The sequence below is a fragment of the Sinocyclocheilus rhinocerous genome, unplaced genomic scaffold, assembly GCF_001515625.1.
Source record: "Sinocyclocheilus rhinocerous isolate Xijiao unplaced genomic scaffold, SAMN03320098_v1.1 scaffold1563, whole genome shotgun sequence".
NCBI lineage: Eukaryota > Metazoa > Chordata > Actinopteri > Cypriniformes > Cyprinidae > Sinocyclocheilus > Sinocyclocheilus rhinocerous.
In genome coordinates, this window is record NW_015656185.1 from 305,213 (window position 1) to 316,741 (window position 11,529).

The 11,529-nt window shown below is 37.8% G+C and overlaps 1 protein-coding gene across 1 annotated transcript in view; it reads right to left on the bottom strand.

Annotated features, from left to right (window-relative positions):
* The window catches only part of LOC107719848 (thyroid hormone receptor beta-like), a 157,696-nt gene that overhangs the window by 76,551 nt on the left and 69,616 nt on the right, over positions 1 to 11,529 (bottom strand). Inside the window, exons 2-3 of the mRNA XM_016527387.1 lie at positions 4,152 to 4,218; positions 3,725 to 3,763 (exon numbers count right to left, since the gene is read on the bottom strand). The gene's annotated coding sequence lies outside the window, so the exon portion shown is untranslated. The remainder of the gene's footprint in view (positions 1 to 3,724; positions 3,764 to 4,151; positions 4,219 to 11,529) is intronic.

Sequence of the window (11,529 nt, forward strand, 5' to 3'; positions counted from 1 at the left end):
GCGAGTGCAGCAGTCATATTTGTCCGTCTAAAAAATGCACTGAATATGATTTCTGTGTGAATGGCTTGGTTTTGGTTTTAACCTAATCAAGAACTTATCCGTATTGAGCTTCTATATTTCTATAATATTTTGAAGGCATAACACAGCAACTGCGCGTCTCGTGGGCTAGACTAACAAAACATTAAACTACAACGTCACTTACATCATCATCACCGCATCTCGCGCGTCACTGTTGATGCTCCCTGACGCACACCTAATATTTGATTGTACTATTTTTGCATTCAAATGCAAATGTTTATTTTAAATTCGACTAATATAAATTTTTTTATTTTACAATCTCCTCATCACAGGCAGGCACAGCACTCAATTCAGCATGTGTTCATGTTTTTGTGTGCTGTCTGCATCACTCAGAGCACGTGCTGTTCGAAGAAGGTGTACCGTCGATAAATATCGATACCGTTTTATCGCCCAGGCCTACCGTGACTAGGAATATGCCGGTATCAAATTTTCATTACATTTACATTTACATTTAGACATTTAGCAGACACTTTTATCCAAAGCGACTTACAATTGGGGGATACATAAAGCGATTCTTCTTAAAAGAGGCAAACAGATACAGGAAGTGCTTGTAATACCAAGTTTTTAGACATTGTTCAAATAAGTACACGCTAGAAAGAGAAGGAATAGATAAAGAGATAGAAATTTTTTTTTATGATGATGAAGTCAAGTAGCTTCGAAAGAGATGAGTTTTCAGCTGTCGCTTGAAAATGGTCAGGGATTCAGCATTCCGGATAGGGGTGGGGAGATCGTTCCACCAGCCAGGAACGGTGAACGAGAATGTTCTGGAAAGTGATTTTGAGCCTCTCTGTGATGGTACCACGAGGGCTTTCATCCAGAGCGTCTCTCACATGTTCCGCCATGTGCTTCTCGTCCGCGCTTGTTTACGTCAGAGTGCGCATGCGTCTTTCACTCAGCATACTGCGGTGTTGTGCATTTTGACCAGTTTGTTGGGAAAAGTATTCTTAAAATGCATTCAAAATTCTGAATAATTTGTAATATATAATTATTCACGGTATTTAGAAGTGCCCACGATAACAATATCGTGCATATTCATTACCGTGATATATCGCATTACCGAATACCGGCACAAGTCTAACCGTGACACCATATTAGTTTGATATATAGCCTACTCTATGGTGCTAAATTATACCATGTTCAAATAGCAATACCAGAGGTTGGTGAAGGAAGATCTTCACAAACTACACAAAATGATGGACCTGTGGCAGTTTTTAACTCATGATGCATGTTTGAAGTGAACCAGACACACATGTAACCAGTGATATGCTGTTGTTAATGAACAACACAGCATTTCTTGTCAAAAGTCAGCTTGAAACAGGTTGCCAACCAAAGGAAAATTACACTGTAAAAATATTTATCAAAGTAAATAAATCAAAGATGATTGTAGCATGTTTTACAAGAAAATACTATTTCGATTTGTCTACTTCAAAATTTCATGTACAATTTAATGTGTTATTTGCCATTTCTTTGTAATTATGTGTGATATTTACTAGCAATGAAATGAAGCAATGAGCAATGAGTGAAAATTGTTTTAAAGAAAATCCTACTCCATTTTTTTTCTCAGTGTACCCACCACTGCAAATAAATACTGCATTTGGCTGGTGATGGCTGTTAATTTCTCACCATAAACATATTTCATTGTACTTCAAATTTCTTCAAAGAATACCTTGATATCGTATATGTGAAAAAATGGCATTACCATGCTATTATTGTTAGTACCATAGTATCTGCTACAAAAACAAAAGGATCTCAGACAGAGCACCTGACTCAACTCTTGAGTAGAAACACAGGTGTATCTGAACAGCTGAGGATCATGGGATGTCATGAGCAATTAGTTAATTTGGTAGCGAGGATTAAATTATTTTATTAAATATAGACCCATTGACATGGCAACAGCGACGTGAACGAGGACAGCAGATGGTGTTTTCATGAGAAGAATGTGTCTGATAAAAGAATAAACTGCCTGACTTTGTTAGCATATCCTCTCTGAGCTGATCAAATTACATGTTTTCTAATGTCACTGCAGACAAACGCTGCCTATGTGAAAAAAGAGAGTCTGCCTATATGAAAACTAAACCCAGTCGTAGGAATATATTACATATAAACAATGCAGTCACAGCAGTGTGTATCCAAAGGAAAACTGCCTTTCTGCAGGGTTGTTTTAAAAGAGTGGAATAAGTCCACATCGGTATACACTGAGACCTCCTCTTTGCCCCGATCACAGTCTCATTTCAATGTTTTCTGGATGAGTGGTTGCTACGGCAATATGCAGTTGCTAAGGTGTGCAGAGTGTAAGTCAAAAGTCAAAAGAATCCACACCCAAGTCTGTATGACATTATGTTCTCTACAACATATGGCCAGTGTTTCTGCCTCAATGGATTTTTAACTGGTTTTATTATCCACCAAACAAACAAATAAATAAATAATCACAAGCCTGATGACATAAAAAGAAATATCATCTCCCCTCAACAAGCCACATCATTGGAGTCTTCGGAAAAAGCTTTTACTGCAAGTAACTTACTTTAGGTTCATGTAAGACTAAGTGTTGTGCTGCACAGCCGGAACAAACCTATCATGCATGCAAATATCCTCTATAGGCCTACTGCATATTCACTGAGGTCAGGTGCTTTCTCGGTTTAGCATAACAATAAAGTAAAAAACCAGCATATGCTGGTTAGGTATGTTTTGACGCTGGGATGCTGGTTTAAGCTGGTCCTTTGCTGGTTAAACCAGCAAAGGACCAGCTTAAACCAGCAAAGAACCAGCATAAACCAGCAAAGGACCAGCATAAACCAGCAAAGAACCAGCATAAACCAGCAAAGGACCAGCTTAAACCAGCAAAGGACCAGCATAAACCAGCAAAGAACCAGCATAAACCAGCAAAGGACCAGCTTAAACCAGCAAAGGACCAGCATAAACCAGCAAAGAACCAGCATAAACCAGCAAAGGACCAGCATAAACCAGCAAAACACCAGCAACAGGGAGATGAAGAAATACCTCAGTCCAGCTGTTGTTAAATTGTCTGCAGTCAAGCTTTTGTCATTTGCCGTTATCACAAGTCTTAAATGTAAAGTTTAGGATGCGTAAATCGTTGACTGGACTGGTGATGTTTAATTAGTGTATCTCTGATGGCACGATATGACTGTCAGTGTCTATTTTACATGGATAAACTACAACAGGTAAATATGTCAGCTGTGTCAATGCTAGGGCTGGATTGACAATATTGATTTCTCATTTTTAATCTTCATTTTGATGAACCAAGTTATTTTAGTGTGTGCTGTTTTCAGTTAATTTGTGACCAAAACTTCACAAAATATGTAGTGAGCCTACATCTAATAATCGCAATAAGCTTTGTGCTTTGTTTACTTTCATATGAGACAAATTCTCAGTTTTCAAATTCATTCATTTTTATTAAGTAATTCAAACAATAAAAGTCGTTTTGATGTACTTGAACCGATCATCATCTTCCTCTTCTAGTTATAGCATGAAATGAACATGAATGAACATCAGAAGGTATACTGAAAGAAATAGTACAACTTACTGAATTGCATTATATTTCATGCAATCGCTCAGTCAGTGTTTCAATTGTGGAAAGACATTAATAACCAAAACTTTTAACAAATATGTCACAAAATGTTGCATTTACCTCAGGAAAGTCATTCAATATCCATAGTTCTTTAGTCAGCTAGAAAAAAAAAAGAGGAATATTTTGCTAAATAAAGGAACTATATTACACATTGATTATATTTTTAATTAGCCTGTTAGTGATGTCTTCATTGTGTAATGTATGTTTGAAAAACAAGTTTTATTACAGCCATTATTTAAATGTTAATATATCAACAATGACTTGGAGTAGAAATATAATTTTATCATTAAAAGTTTATATTAAAACTGCCTTATGTGCAAATTAAATGTTTATATACAAATCAGTTTTATGTGAGTGTTGATTATTCGATAAATTTGATTAATTATTAATTATTAAATAAACTTTAATTATTATTATTATTATTATTATTTTTGCTAAATGAAAACTTTCATTTCGGTTTCTATAAATCTGCTAAATCTGTTCTTACCAGAAAGACGTTGGAAGGTTTAGTCCTGCCAGGGCCGAGGTGGATGAATCCCTCCCAACATGAAAACCTAGAATAAAATGTTGAGAGCGATTAGAATACGTTTAATTACAAATTGTTAGTGAAGAAGGATAACGCCAAATATTATTTCATAACAACTGCAAAGAATCCATTTACTACTGTATGCACAATTTGCTCCTTATATGTATTTTTTCTGTACCTCTGGGGTGTCCGACACTGCCAGCGATATTACAGATATAATGGATAGCTCTCTCGAACTGTTATACACCTTTGTTTCAGACAAACATGCAATCCCACCCTAATCTTACACTAACTTGAGGAACCTGATATATTGGACCACACAAACAAATGTTAAGAAAGTACCGCAGAGCCAGTGTTTACACTCTTCCGAAAGTCAACCTAAGAATGGCTTACTTATAGTTGAGTCTACACATTAAACTGGGATGGGTGAAAGTTAAACACACATACCCACACTTCACCCTAAAGATATTTTCACAGACACTGCCAAAAACAAAAGTGTAATATTATAATGTTCTATTATGCAACTTCCAGTTTACGGTTAGCAGTAAGCACAACCCCCGTCTGTGTTTGTATCGCAGGATATATGTCCATGGCAGAGCGCAGGGTTTCAGGAAACCAGCCCCGTCTCTCCCCCGAGGAGCATTACCATCTGCTTGACCTCTGCTGATCACCAGATGGAACAATCCAGACTGCTTGGATTGCTCACAGCTACATATAACCATGTATGTGACAAATAAAAATCTTGAATCTTGAATCTTCCCCACAACATCAGAGGAGGATGTCCTTCAAAAGCCTTTCCAAAACGCCTCAGTCAGTTCTAGTCAAACCACTCAAGTGATCTGGCCTCAAGTCACGTTCAAGTGGGAGAAATAGTTTAGTAGGTCTTTGAGGAGATGGCTTGGGTTTGAGGCATTTATAAACTAGGAACTCATTGTGTCATGCTTATAAAGGAAGTCAGCCCACTAAAAGAAAAGTGTAATTTTTACAGTGAAAATCTTGCTGTGAGCCAAGCTCTGAAATATCATTCAAATCTGCATATAGATTGAGAAAAATAGAGTGCCAAGGCCTGATGCCACAAGCTACTGGTTCTTGCATGTGTTGTAACCAAATGTAATGCACTGGTTTTCTCATACAGAATGAAAGATGTGATTTGAGAGCTGCAACAGAGGGGGATATTTTAGTAAATAATAAATTACATTTTTTTTCTTTTCCTTTATGATGTTTAAGATTATTTTGAGGATTCAATGAACTCACCACATGAAATGTTTGCGTGCCTAATTTTAGAGAATTACAGTTCTGCTCATAAGTTTACATACCCCTCGCAGAATATGCAAAACGTTAACAACTCTCTCTAAATAATATGGATAGTAAAAATGTATTGTTACTTTTTATTTAGTACTTTCCTGAATAATCTCGCTCTCTCTTTCGGCTTGCTCCCTTTCTTGTCAGGCGTCACCACAGCGGCATAAATCACAAGCCAATTTGGCACATTTTACTTTTCTGGATTACTTTTTTTCTGGATTTTCTGGATACTTTCCAGAATAAACCATTTCATATAAAATATATTTAAATATACTCTACAAGTCAAAATAATTACTGAATTTATAAAAATGACCCTGTTCAAAAGTTGAATCTTAATGCAGCACTGCGTGTCGTTATCCGGATGATCCACGACTGTTTTCATGTTTTGTTATATTTGTTTGAGAGTCCCTCGTTTGCCATGAATAGTTCAACTTCCCGCTGTTCTCCAGAAAACTCCTCCAGCAACTGCATATTCTTTGGTTTTTCAGATTCTTCTGCATATCTGACCACTTTCCAACATGTGTACATTTTTCTTATTTTGTTTAAATATCTTTTTTTTTTTTTTTTCATTTAATACTGCTCTTCAGAAGCAACATAATATGTTTCCCAGAAGACAAAATAAGTACAATTTACCCTGATCATCCAATTCAAAAAGTCCGGCTCTCAATGCATCATATTGCGTCAGTATGCGTTAACCTTTTGTAATAATTGTGCATGAGTCCCTCAATTGTGCTCAGTGTGAAAAGATGGATCTCAAAATCATACAGTCACTGCTGGAAAGCGGTCAAATATGCAGAAGATGCTGGAAAACCTGAGAATTTGCAGGAGCTGGAGGATTTTTCTGAAGAACAGCTGTTAACTGTTTAACTGAGGGACTCATGAACAACTAGTACAGAAGATAAAAAGAGTCATGGATCGTCCAGGTTATGACACACAGCATTATGAGTCATGGGTGTGTAAACTTTTGAATGGGTTCATTTTTATAAATTCAGTTATTTTATCTTGTGGAGTGCATGTAAACATCTGTTATGTGAAATAGCTTATTCTAGACAGCACTAAATCAAAATAACATGCATTTTTTATGACCCCTCTTATTTTGTTAAAATTAACATTTTGCATATTTGCATATTCATAGACTTAGAGGAGAACTAACTGTAAGTACTAAATGACTGAATTAAAATTACAGTAAAATTACAGTAAAGTTCATTGTGAAGTAGCAAGACTGCTTTAAGAATAGGCAACATTTCACACATAATAATTAATGTGGAGAGAGAGAGAGAGAGAGAGAGAGAGAGAGAGAGAAATTAAAGCACAAAAGCAGTAGAAAGTAAGCAAGAGGAAAAACAGCTATTTGTTTATGTGATGTGTTTACCCTAAAGACTCCTAATCACATGTAATGGCTTGACAAATGGGCTGTTTTCTACCATGTTTGCGAATGGAGAGATTAAGGGAACAAAGCACACATGCATCATTTTCAGAATGTGGAAACGCATGCTGCCTAATGCAAGCATATTAAGATAGTGTTGAAAGAATAATCCACCAAACTCAGACTGAAAGTTTAAACTCGGCTTGGGTAACGCCTTTCCAACCTTCTACACAAATATATTCACCAAGCAAAAGAAATATTAAAGCTAAAACAGATGTCAGCTAGTACAAATGCATCTGATGCCATAGTGATTCATGGTTAGAGATGCGGGTTCAAGCCTGGCTTGCAACAATTCCCCCATCTCTTTCACATGCAGTAAGTAAATACTGCAAGCTCAATATTAAGAGATACTGGCACTTTTATATCTAGATCTGTGTCTTGGCTCTGTAGTTTCCATGGTGACTCAGTTATATATAAATTGTATACATATGAATTGAATGAATTATACACACACACACAATTCTCAAAGCTTTTAACAGAGGCAGTGCTACATAGCTTTCACAAATAGATGAGAATAGATTAGATCAGGGGTGTCAAACTCAAGTCCTGGAGGGCCGGAGCCCTGCAGAGTTTTGTTCAAACCCTGCTCCAACACACATAACATGTAGTTTTCAAATAAACCTGAAGAACTTTATTAGTTGGATCAGGTGTGTTTAATTAGGGTTGAATCTAAGCGCTGCAGGGCTCCGGCCCTCCAGAAAAACACAGCTGGTGCATTATTCAGAACGAGGTATTTGTAAATATATAAAAATAAGTTCAGTGACCATATCAGTGCAATGGGCATTTTAACTGTTTAACTGAGGGACTCATGAACAACAAGTACAAAACATAAAAAGAGTCATGGATCATCCAGGTTATGACACACAGCATTATGTGTCAAGGGTGTGTAAACTTTTGAATGGGGTCATTTTTATGAATTCAGTTATTTTATCTAGTGGACTGTATGTAAACATCTGTTATGTGAAATAGCTTATTCAAGACAGCACTAAATCAAAATAACATGCATTTTTTATGATCTTATTTAGTTAAAATTAACAATTTGCAGATTCATACACTTAGAGGAGAACTGTAAGTACTAAATGACTGAATTAAAATTACAGTAAAAAAGTTCATTGTGAAGTAGCAAGACTGCTTTAAGAATAGGCAATATGGACACCCAGGAATTTGAAACTAGTCACATGCTCACATGGGGGTGTGTGTGTGGTCTTTCCTAGTCCGCCGGGGGTCCACAATCAGTTCCTTGATCTTCTGAGTGTTGAGTGCGAGATTATTGTCGGCACACCACTGCCAGGTGCTGAACCTCCTCCCTGTAGAGAGTTTCATTGTCGCCGCTGATCAGGCCTACAACTGTGGTGTCGTCTGCAAACTTGATTATGGAGTTAGAGCCATGTAAAGGTATGCAGTCGTGAGCGAAGAGGGAGTAGAGAATTGGGCTCAGAACATAGCCCTGTGGTACGCCAGTATTCATGGTGAGGATGGAGGAGTTGTGATTGTTAATCCTAACAGACTGTGGTCTGTTCTTGAGAAAGTCCAAGGTCCAGTAGCAGAGAGAGGGGCTGATGCCAAGGTCAGTAAGTTTGGAGATCAGCTTAGATGGAATCACAGTATTAAAAGCAGAACTGAAATCAATGAATAGCATTCTGATGTAAGTGTTGCTTTTATCCAGGCGATTCAGGGCAGTGTGGAGAGCTGAGGCGATGGCGTCCTCAACTGACCCGTTAGGTTTTTAGACGAACTGAAATGGGTCCAGTGACAATGGCCTGGGCCGGAGAGAGGTTGAAAATTTTAGTAAAGGACATTACTAATTGTGGGGGGAAATAATAAAAATAAAAAACTGATGGCTGGTAAATTGAACTTCATTCAAATCTTCTAGCTCAAAAGCAGACAACACCTAACTTTATTTTTCACTGTAATACATGAGTCTTAAAACTTGAACTTGCCATGTACTTCTCTGGTGTACAGTGTGTGCATCTCTCAGCTGAAACAGTGCATTACGTTATTTATGTTATGATGAGCTGTATATAAATAGAAACATTAATGTTGTTACAGTATAATCTTAAAATGACAATCATTTGACCCAATGAACTGTGGGTTGCTCTACATTATGAATATATCATATCACTGAAGGCCCAGAAAGAGACATTTTATTCTCAGAAGTATACAGACTTTTCAAAGAAACTGACAGTAGAAGAGTCGGCCAGTTTGTACATGCTTTACGGTCTCTGAATGTCTGATGTAATCAAAACATTACACAGGCATTACTTACATTTTGCTCTTCTCTTTCACTTTTCATCACTGACCTCAGTGCAGTGTCCGGACCTGCATCATTCTTAACAAATGCTGCCAAATACATCTAAGGCTATATGATCACACTTGGTGCAACTGCAGTTAATTGAAAAAAAAGATGTCAATTCCACACACAGTAGATGCTGTCATCAATAGTCTCAATCAGTATCCAGTAACAAGTACTGTTATACACACTGCAGTAATGAGAATGAAAAATTTGAAATTATGCAAAAAAATTGAGAGGAGTCATGAATGAATAAATTGACATTTTTAACGGTCATGAAAGTAATGTCAATGCAAAAAAATCTTTACAATTTCTTTATTTCTTACCACATTTAGTCTATGTTCAAAAGGACTTTTAGTTTGCATTTTGCTTTCATTGTTTCCATTTCCCTTCCTGTGTTTGAGTTTGTTGCCATAGTGTTTGATTGTGTTCCCCTCAGTCTTGTTTAGTTGCTAATTTTCTTTGTGTATTTAAAGCCCTGTGTTTCAGTTCATTCTTTGTTGCTTATTGTTTTAGTGTTACTGGCTGTGCTGTTTCATTTGTATTACTCATTTGGCTGATCTCCTTCTTGGATTATCATCTTATTTCAATAAAAGCTGAACTTAGTTCCATGTCTAAACTACATATTTATTCCCACAGTACAACAATATGGTCTAAAAGCAGTAAAACTTTATGTGGTCTTTTAGAAAGACAGGCAGAATAATAGCAAGATAGATCTAAGAACAGTGGCCAAGAAATCTATCAATAAAGGTCATATAACACCACCTGATACAATCCAACATCACAGCCTGAAGTGCACAAACAGCCGAGAAAGTGTACAAAAACTCTGGGCAACGTTCAGTAGCCAAGCAAATGCCAATAACAAGGTTATGGACAGAAACGCTGGTGTATTTCACACAGTGCTGCAGAGTACAATAGAGCCATGACCTTCCCCTGCTGCTCATCCACCCACAGTGTGAACACTTCAACAACACAAACACAATATCCATTTCTTCCATCATTCTAACTTGAAAGGTAGTAATTTGAATGTTGATTCCTTTATTTTCTACAGGATGTTTTCATGGCACTTACTAAAAATACTATGGCCGTACTATGGTGATGTATCAGATAATAATATCATGGTATACTATTTGCACATCAGTGGACAGGACTGCATTATGTTAGTTGCACATGTGAGAGCAACAACAACAAAACATTAAGTAATGTGAAAAAACAGTAAAAAGAAGAAAAAACAAGCACAGACAGGTGTATTTATGGTATACTTATGTAATGATATACTTAAGTTCCCTTTCAAGGGAACTTCGAACTGCGTCCTCTAGGGGTCGCTATGGGGAACACCTTCAGTGTGACCTGTGTCTGAAGCATATATCTAAAAACGACAATAACATTGGACGGCGACAGCCTATGACGTCATTACCCTGCGTGATCACAGTATAAAAGGGCGCTGGGAGAACACGTCAGCCTCTTCTTCGTCTTCACCGACCGTTTGTTTATGTTAGCGTTAAGCTAAACACGACTAGGAGTGCATGTTTCTCGCCACAGGCTTTGCTCCGATACCTGCAGTTTCACACGGCTCGCATGCTGTGTGTATGTGTGTGGTGAAGAGCAAGCGCGTTCAGCTCTCGAGGGAGTTGGATGCGCTCTGCATTCATTGCTTATTTCTTGTGAGGGATAAGCATGAATTGAATGCGCTCGTTTCACGAGGAGGCGGCTTGTGCTCATTGTGATGCATTCGCGGGACTACTGAGGGGGATGTGAGTATTTCACCATTTACCCGAGTTTGTAGCTAGCGTTTGCATGAGTGTGTTCGCCTCTCGCGGGAATAGCGATGCATTCGCGGCAGCAGTTTTCATTCGCGCTTGATTTCCGAGGTAATCTAGCGGTTGTGCGGAGCGTGTTTAGCTCCCACAGGAGCTGAATGCATGCTGCGCGTTGCGTCGCGGTGAGAACATGGAAAGGACCTGATGGGAAATTTCTCCCTATCAGTAATTTCCTTTTGTTTATATAGGAAATGTATAGTGTGGATCTGTCTGCAGTTATTGGACAGATGGTTTATATCATGTCCTTCTCAGATAACCACATTATACTGCACTCCGGCTTGAGTAAAAAAAATAAAAAAATCTTCATTTGGAGATCGAGGAGGTTTGGAAAAATCCATTCTCGTCCCGCATCCACAGATTCCAGCATACTAGTTATGCCAACATCGAGGGGATGCGTGAGAATGGTTATGAGAAGATGCCACCTGTTGAAGAGACGCTGGCCTGCTATCTCTCCATGGGGGAGACATCTTCTCTTAAGGCTCCCTCCCTGCCATCCAAACC